Raw genomic sequence first — 9,121 nt, 5'->3', positions numbered from 1 at the left:
ATTTTAATCTCATTACTTCTATAAATACCCTATCACCAACGAAAGTCACATTCTGAGGCACCTGGTATAAAGACTTCAATATCTTTTTTTTTTTTTTTTCTTTTTTTGAGAGGAAGACACAATCCAGCCCATTACGGTGTTTTATGACATAATGCTAAGGGAAGTAATAACAACAGCAAACTCATTTGGTACTTTGTATGCTTCAGGTAGCAGTAAATATGTTAACTCCATCAATCCTCACAACACCCCTATGGGGTATTAGTATCCTCATTTTGCAGATAAGGAAACAGAAGTATATCAAGGTTATGTTATTTTCTTAAAGTCACATAGATAATAAGTGGTAGAATCTGGCTTTGAACACAAGAAAGCTGGCTCTAGTGACCATACACCTCTAAATATCATACTGCAAAACTTTACTTGTATGACATATAAAATATTAAAATATATAGAAATAAAAATGATAAAAAGTAAAAAGTACCTTTCATGTCAAAAAAAATACTTTTCAGACAAAGCCTTAATAGAATATGCAAAAATGCAAGTAGTCCACAGTCAGTAGAGGGGTTATTTTTTATGTTACATTACTTTTACTATATATATGCTTTTATAGACTTTCTCTAAAAACAGAGACTGCTGTGAAAAAGTCTCCACAATCTAGCAAAATTCTTAAGGATACCATACAGCAAAAGGTGGGTGATAATAACCATTTGGGATAACCAGTCTCCTAGATGCCCCAAAGATCCTTGCCATCTGGTATTCAAGCCCCCTTGTGGTCCTCCCACTCAATTAGGGCTGACCCGTACAACCAATAGAATACTACAGTAATACCATGTGACTTCCCAGGCAAAGGTCAAAAAAATGCACTGTAACATCCACCTGGGCCTCTTGGATCTCCTGCTCTGGGAAGGCCAGCTGCCACGCTGTGAGTTCACCCAAGCAGCCCTGTGGAGAGCGCCCTGTGGAGAGGAATCGGGCCTCCTGACAACAACAGCAGCACCGACTTGCCCACCACGTGTGTGCAGGACCTTCGGAGCAGAGAGACCCTCCAGCCCCAGGAAAGCCTAGCTGACTGCAGCCCCAGCCAGTCTCTTGGCTGCAACCTTGTGGGAGACTCCTAACTACCCAGCCCGGCCACACCTGAATTCTGACCCAGAGTGTGGTAAACAGAGTAATAGCCATCCCCCCAAAAGATATTCGCATCCTACTCCCTGGAACCTGTGAATATGTCACCTTACATGACAATGGGTGGCTTTGCAGATATAAGTAAGGATCTTAAGGAAATTATTCTGGATTATCTGGGTGGGCCCAGTCCCTCAGGCCTGAACTCTAACCTGCCTATGCTCTAAAGCTTTGGCAACCTTTGGAAATTGTGCATAATATAGGGAAGATAATTTTTTTAAAGATTTTATTTATTTATTTTTAGAAGGAGGAGAAGGGAGGGAGAAAGAAAGGGAGCAAAACATCGATGTGAGAGAGAAACTTGATCAGCTGCCTTCTGTAGGTGCCCCGGCTGGGGAGCAAACCTCCAACCCAGGTACACACCCTGACCGTGAATCAAACCCACCACCTTTCAGTTTGCAGAATGATGCTCAACCAACTGAGCTGCACTGGTCAGAGGTAGGAGAGATAACCTATGCAAATGAACAGCTTACACCATGCAAATAGACAGCTTAACTATGCAAATGGTAGCTTACAGTCAGTGAGGAGTCCCCCAGGCTCAGAGGACTGGGCCTTCCCTTGACAACTTTTCCTTCCTCTAGTGAAATGGGTGCTGTGGATAAGGTATAGAAACTGTTTGTTGTTGTTGTTTTGCTTTTGTGGAATGTAATGAAAAATTGTTCGACGCTTGAAAGTAAGGCAAAAGGTAACTGCACGCCTTCAAGGTCATATGGAGCACTGTGTAACAGGCCTCCCCCCAAATATTACTGATTCCCCAGGGAAAGTGTGCCTTTGTTTGACTTACCATATTTTTCATACTATAAGACACACTTTTCACCCCAAATTTGGGAGGAAAATGGGGGGATGCATCTTATAGTCTGAATGTAGCTTACCTGGCTCACTGGTGGGGTGGGGGGCAGTGGTGGAGCGGGGTCACAGGAGACAGGAGCAGGACCACATTTTTGCTTCAAAATTTTTTTCCTATTTTCCTCCTCTAAAACCTAGGTGCGTCTTATGGTCCAGTTTGTCCTATAGTTCGAAAAATACAGTACTACTTGCTCTTAATCGAGCTTAGGCTCTGTAAAGTTGGATTCTCTTTTAGATCGGTCAATTGCACATTTTTTTTCAAAGTAAAGATGAAAATGATTTCTTGTCTAGTAGAAAGAGTAAATTCAGAGTTATGGTTTGCCTTATATGTTTGGTGACCAAAACTTTTCCTGTTTGTGCACGACTGAGAGGTTACCTAGGACACAGGACTTTTATGGCTAAAACCAGGACCATCTTGGGCCAACTGCAAGAATTAGCCAGTTTTGGAACTGACTTGGTCATCTTATTTCAACATTCTGTCATTCACTGGCCAGGAATACTTTAGGTCTCTCTCATACGCCACTGAACCAGTTTTCTTCTTATTTTTTTTTCTTTCTTCCTTTTCTCCTACCTTTCTTCCTTCTCCTCCCCCCATCCCACTCCTCCTCCTCTTCTTTTTGATAAACAAGAGTTTATTTATTTATTATTTATTTCTTAATTGAATGTATTGGGGGGACATTGGTTTATAAAATTATATAGGTTTCAGGTGTACAATTCGGCAATACATCATCTGTGTATTGTACTGTGTGTTCAGAATGACCATCATCAATAAATCAACAAGCAGCAAGCGCTGACAAGGATGTGGGGAAGACGGAACCCTTGTGCACTATTGGTGGGAATGCAGATTGGGGCAACTGCTGTGGAAAGCAGTATGGAATTACCTCCAAAAAATAAAAAAATGGAACTGCGTTACGACCCAGTCATTCCACTTGTAGGAATATATTCAAAGAAACCTGAAACACTGATCAGAAAAAATATATGCACCCTTATGTTCATTGCAGGGTTATTTACAATAGCCAAGCTATGGAATCAGCCCCAGTGCCTATTAGTAGATGAGTGGATAAAACAACTATCGGACATTTACACAATGTACTACTCAGCTGTAAAAAAACAAGGAAATCTCACCTTTTACAACAGCATGGATGGACTTGGAGAACATTATGCTAAGTGAAATAAGCCAGTCAGAGAAAGACAAGTAGCATATGGCTTCACTTACATGGTTTTCTTATACCACGGTTCTGTCATAATGAGCTAAATACATCTTTGGCATGGATTCATTCTATGTTTGTGTGAGCTGTGTTTTTTGACTGATTTAAATGAGTGCTTCGACAAGAGAAGTGGTTTCTCTGTTGACGAGGGTGGCAGGGAGATGCTTCTGGGACAGAAAGCTCTGAGCATCCATACGGGAGAAGCTGTTTTTATTTTTCATCCCTTTATTGATCCCTTTTCTCTTGAGCCTACAGAAATGATTCAGTCCCTTTTTTCTAGAAAAATAGCCTCCCTTCCTCCTAGCAATGGCTCCATTCCCTACCCTTCTCATCGAAGAATGAAATCTGATTTCTTCCTAGCGAGTCTTTCATGACATAGCCAAGGCCACTAACACTATTCAAATACAACTGACGCCCTCTTGAATTTACTTACTTAACTTTGTAATAAAGAAATGTTCATAGCCATAAAAACATGACCTTTCTTGAGTACCTGCCATTCTTTGAGTACTTGTCTTTCACTGAGTATTTGATATTCAATAATCATGCTCTTGGCCATTTGGCACTACTTACTGAACACTTGCTCCTTCTTGTTTATGGAACTATATTCCTTATACTTCCTTTTCCTCTCAAATCCTTTTCCTCTTCGTTCCCAATGCCAAGACCTTGGCTTGGGCCAGCTCTCCTACCAAACATCCTGAAATGTTATTTCTATAATGAATTTGACAGATTAAAAGTCTCTCTGGTGGCACTGCATGGCCTATAGTCACAAACCTACCGCATACCCCAATACACAAACATTTCTTTATAAATTGTATCTGTGTACCTACCCATTACCAGTAAATTGCTTCTGTTATAAATCAGATACAGAAGAAGAAATTCACAGAGATAACATTCACCAGTTAAACAGCTCTCCCCTGCAGTGGAGGTTGTATGCACTTACTTGGAGACCACAGACCCGCAGTAGGAAGTTCAAGTTTATACGGCTGACTTTCAAGGCTTCTTAGGATCTGGCCCCTGCATACCTCTTCTGTGTCTTTTCCTTTTCCTTCCTCCTCTGCTCCTAAAGTTCTGGACCAAATGGAAGGATTTGATTTTGAGGCTCCCAAACCTGCCTGCTTTCTATTTGCTGCCCTCTTTGTTTGGAGTGCTACCCCCTCCAAACTTGGCTCCAAGCCCCTCTGTCTTGCACTCCTTCCTCTGGAAAGCTGTGTTTTGGTTACTTCTACCTCCATACCCCATCTACACTCCAATGCACATCATGTTCTTAGTAATAATTCACATCTACCTCTCTGTCCCTCTCAATAGACTGTGAACTCTCTAAGGGGCTGTCTTATTCACTTAGGCATCCACAGTGTCTAATAAAAAATAACAATGACAATACCACCCAATACTTTTATAATACTAATATATGCCTGCCACTGCTTCAAGTGTTTACACATATGTACTTTGTTTAATCCTATGAGATGGGTATAATTATCTCTATTTTGCATACGAGGACCCGTGGGCACAAAGATGTTGAGTAACTTCCCAAGGTCATTTATGTAGTACGCAAAGTTCAGGAAATACTGAACTGAACCGTGTGCCCTCTATCACACCTGTGATGAGGGAAGCATAGTCACCTAGGCTTAGTGGGCAAGGAAATGCTCAGGCTCAGGAAGAGGCTTTGAGTCACCCCAGCCTGAGCCTACACTGCCCCCTACTGGCCAGCTCTGCCCATGCTGTAAGCTTAACTGGGTCAGAAGTCTCCTCTGGCACCCAAGATTGAGTCTGTGGTCTGACAACCAGCACAGGAGAGTCAGGAGATCCCGCAGAGAATATACAGGGATTGCTCCTTGATCCACACACCTGAAGGACCATCTCCCTGAGAGGGATGGCTCCGTGAAACCCCTCAGAGTTAGGGCCCCAAATGGCACAGAATGTACCCAAAGCAACAGAAATGTTTCCTTTTTAAGAAAAAAAATTAGATTATTTGGATTATTCTTGCATTAGGCTCTTCTTTAGGAGGGAAAATTGAATGATCTTCTATTGATAGATGGCTCTCAAATGGGGTGCCTCAGGGAACTCCTGAAAACCACAGATGGCCAGTCTCCATTGCAAGCCTGCTACGTGGGAGCCACAGGTGCATACAATTTCTCCTCGGGGTTAGTCTCTGGCTGCATTTCCCCAAGCCCCCAAATCTCAAGACCATTTACTATCCCTCTTTTCCAGTTTAAACAAAGGCGATGTCTTTCCACATGTGCTTTAGTAGAAAACTATGCTATTTTACAACTCTGTGAATTACAGGTAATTCAGGGCAATGCAAAAAGATTCTCGTTTGTGGACATGCAGATTTGATCCTGTCTGTTAGAGGTTCAACCAAGTTTGCTTTCCCACTTTGGAAGAAATCAGTGTTGCCTTCTTTGTCCATTCACCCCATTATTCCCAATTTTTATAATGAGTCTGTTCCTCAGATTCTCTCCTGAACCTGCTGTATGTAGCATCTGCCTGATTCGCTCAGGGTTTTTAAGTTTAAAAAAATCTTCAGCATATGATCATTTTACATCTGAATGAGAGTCGGCATTTTACCTTTTTTTGAAAATTATCTTGAACACACCATGGCAAGTATTTCCCTTTTCTCCATTCTTGGGTCATCTGCTATTCGTGCCCTGTGCTTTGGTTGAACACTCAGGGGGTTTCCTCAGAAATGGGCTCCTGCCCCCATAACCATTCACCAGATGCATAATGTCTGTCCAAGGGTTCCTGGAAGAATAGTGGAATGACCAAAAAATGTTACATTTTTAACTCAAGGCAAAAGAGAGGCCAGGGCATCGGTTCCTAACCTTCTCTTCCACAGAAACTAAAATAAAAGAACATAAACTAAACTAAAGTTAAATAAACCCATTGGATTTTCATCGGACTCTCAGTCACAACTGCCTTACTGATTTACTTATTCCTTCCTTACTCATTAGACTGATTTATGAAAGATTACACTTACTGGGCCCTGGCCAGGTAGCTCACTTGGTTAGAGCATCATCCTGATGTGCCGAGGTCATGGGTTAGATTCTCGGTCAGGGCACATACAAGAATCAGCCAATAAATGCATAGCTAAGTGGAACAACAAACCAATGTTTCTGTCTCTCTCTCCCTTCTTCTCTATTTAAAAATAAACAACATTTTTAAAAATTATACATATTAGGATTATTTTACTGCTAGCACACCTTATGCCATCTGGCACCTTATGCTATAGAAAATACAAGATCCCCACCATCTCCCTGAGCTCACAGATTCATCTGTCAGAACCAAAGTTATTTATCCAACAGTCAGTTACTGAGCACCTCCAGGCGCCATGCACAATGGCAAAGAGACCATCCCAGGGAGATGACAGGCTAGAGAGAGGGACAGACAATACAGACAGGTGTATAATTTCAAATTTTGAGAACAACAGATGAGATGCATGTTTTGAACCAAAATTCCAGTAATTCAGAAAAGGAGAGGCCAATATAAGCTAAGTCATGGAAGGTTTTCTGGTTATCTTTTGCTGAGTGGCAAATCACCCCCGGACTTACAGACCCAAGACAACCGTTCATTATGTTCATGGATTCTGTGGGTCGGGCATTTGGAGGAGCCCAGTGGGAATGGCTTACCTTTCCTTTACTGTGGTAGAAACGGAGCACCAGAATACCTCCACATGGCTTCTCAATGTACCCTGGGATTCCTTCCATTACTGCGGCTGGGTTTTATGCTGGAGCGTCCTTAGAGACAACCAGGTAGAAGCTGTATTGCCTGTTGTGATCATGCACCACAAGTCAATCAGTGTCACTTCCGCCACATTCTACTTAGGGCCAGCTTTACAGGCACGTGAACTGCGCGGTTACACAGGGTCCTGTGCTGAGAACGGCCCCCTGCTTCATTTAATGCACTCCTGCCACCGTCTTGAAATTCTTCATAACATTTGCGAAAGAGGCCCCACAATATTTATTTTGAATGGGCCTTGCAAATTACATAGCCAATCCTAATCTCTGTGTTCAGGCAATCACAAAGGCCTTCCCAAGAATAAGTAAAAAACTCTGTGGGCAGCACTGAGGGTTCTGAGCGGTTGGGCCTGGCCGATTGGTAGTAGCCCCTCTCTGCGGGGGTTGTGTGTTTCCCCAGTTGTCCACTAGCTGGGCCTACAAGTTAGCAAGGCAGATTGATCCAGGATCTTTGCCGAGCAGCTGGGCTGGAAGGAGAGGGCTAGGTGGTTACCAAGGGTGTTGATGAGAAGGCAGTTCAAGTGGTTCACCAAGGGGTTCAGACCGAGAAGAAATATCTGGAAGACCAGTAAGGAGAAAGGAGGAGAAAAAATGAAAAACTTCAGGCCCCCGGGGTCCTAGTGATGTCAAAGAACACGTGTAAGTGGAAGGAAGGCAGCAGTGGGAGTGTACAGGAGCCAGCTCACACCAGCTAGCGCGAGCCAACTGTGAAACTTTCAGGAATTCTTGTGAGCCGATTGTTAAGTCATTGGTCACTTGCAATGGGACACGGAGAGAGTACGGACACCGTGGAAACAAGGGATATTGGGCTTGATGTCTCAGAGATGGAGAGTTGTGTGGGATGTTAACGTTCCCCAGTAAGGCCATGGATGGTTGAAGAGGGGAGGAGGTGAGTGCCTTGGAATTAAGTGAGGCTCGTGTGTTCATCTTGTAGCCTCAGTGCTGACCACCACGATGGGGCTTCCAATGGAATGAGGCACCAACGTCTTCAGTGACATGAAGACATGAAGAGTCCAGGGGAACACTTCATGACATGATCAAAGCAGAGAAGAAACTGAATGAATAAGCCCCGTGACAAAGACTTCCCTCGAATTCTTAGTTGGGGTACATGGCTACACTTCCCCTTTCCTAGGCAGTTACCTGTGGTCATGTGACTATCTTCTGGCCAACATGTGAGCAGAAGTGATGTTTGCAACTTGTGGGTCTCACTGTCAAAGGCATGAGGAGAGCCGTTCCTGGTCCCCATTGTTTTCCTTCCTGTGGGCTGGAATGTAGACACAGCGGTGAGGCACTGTAGACCTTGCGGAGGAGGGCAACACCTGACGGGTGGCAGAACAACCTCGAAGGAGCCTGGACTCCCGAGAACATCACAGAGCAGAGCCACCTGAGCAGCCCCGACTTTTCCAAGAGACAAATAAACTTTCTATCATGTTTGTTTAAGTTACTGTTGTTATGTTGGGTCTCTGGCCCATCCAGTCCATCTTATAACCTAACTATGACAAACTCAGAGGAACAGGAGTGACTCTGACTATGGAAGTTAACAGAATGTTCCTGTGCAGGGCTCAGGAGCGAGCACTCTCCGCTGGAGGGAGGGAGCATCAAGGGAAGGGAGATCCTCAGGGAAGAAGCAGGTTAGGCCGGGAGGCAAAGCAGTTCAGGCACAAGCTGAAGTCACACAAATTGATGTGCACATCAGGGTATCTCTTCTGATGTCAAAAGCACACGGAAGGCAGCTTGAAGGGACCCTTGCTGGCGAAATTTGGGCAATTTTTAAGTACCAAATAAATTAATGGATTATGGAGACAGTAGGGGCAATTTGGACACGGGGTGTATTTTTGATGATAATGTTATATCAATGCTAAGTTTCTGGACCGTGATCCTTGTAGTGTTCACACTACACTGTGGGAAACTTTGGGAGAAATTTGGGAGAACTTTGTTCTCTGGAGACACATGTGGAAATATTTAAGGGAAAGAGTCATGTATCTGGAACCAAAAATCACGTTTCATCAAAAAAAGTTTATAACTATAGATAGAACAAACGTGGCAAAAGTGATAATAATTAGTGTATGAAGGTAAAGATACAAAACAAAAACAAATGAAACAAAAAAGGTGAGCTGGAACGGGAGGTTGTTTCTTCAAAAGGAGGGCTCCAGAGGCCCA

The 9,121-nt window shown here is 43.3% G+C and overlaps 1 long non-coding RNA gene across 1 annotated transcript; it reads right to left on the bottom strand.

Annotated features, from left to right (window-relative positions):
* Nucleotides 1–3,731: 3,731 nt before the first annotated feature.
* LOC123479317 (uncharacterized) lies at nt 3,732–8,217 on the bottom strand. The gene is made up of 4 exons (XR_006654901.2): nt 8,102–8,217; nt 6,854–6,992; nt 5,796–5,969; nt 3,732–4,298 (listed from the first exon to the last, which is right to left on the bottom strand). It is a non-coding gene; the product is annotated as an uncharacterized lncRNA (long non-coding RNA).
* Nucleotides 8,218–9,121: the final 904 nt, after the last annotated feature.

The sequence above is a fragment of the Desmodus rotundus genome, chromosome 12 (assembly GCF_022682495.2).
Source record: "Desmodus rotundus isolate HL8 chromosome 12, HLdesRot8A.1, whole genome shotgun sequence".
In the NCBI taxonomy this organism is placed as follows: Eukaryota; Metazoa; Chordata; class Mammalia; order Chiroptera; family Phyllostomidae; genus Desmodus; species Desmodus rotundus.
This window is presented reverse-complemented; position numbering and strand designations above follow the sequence as displayed.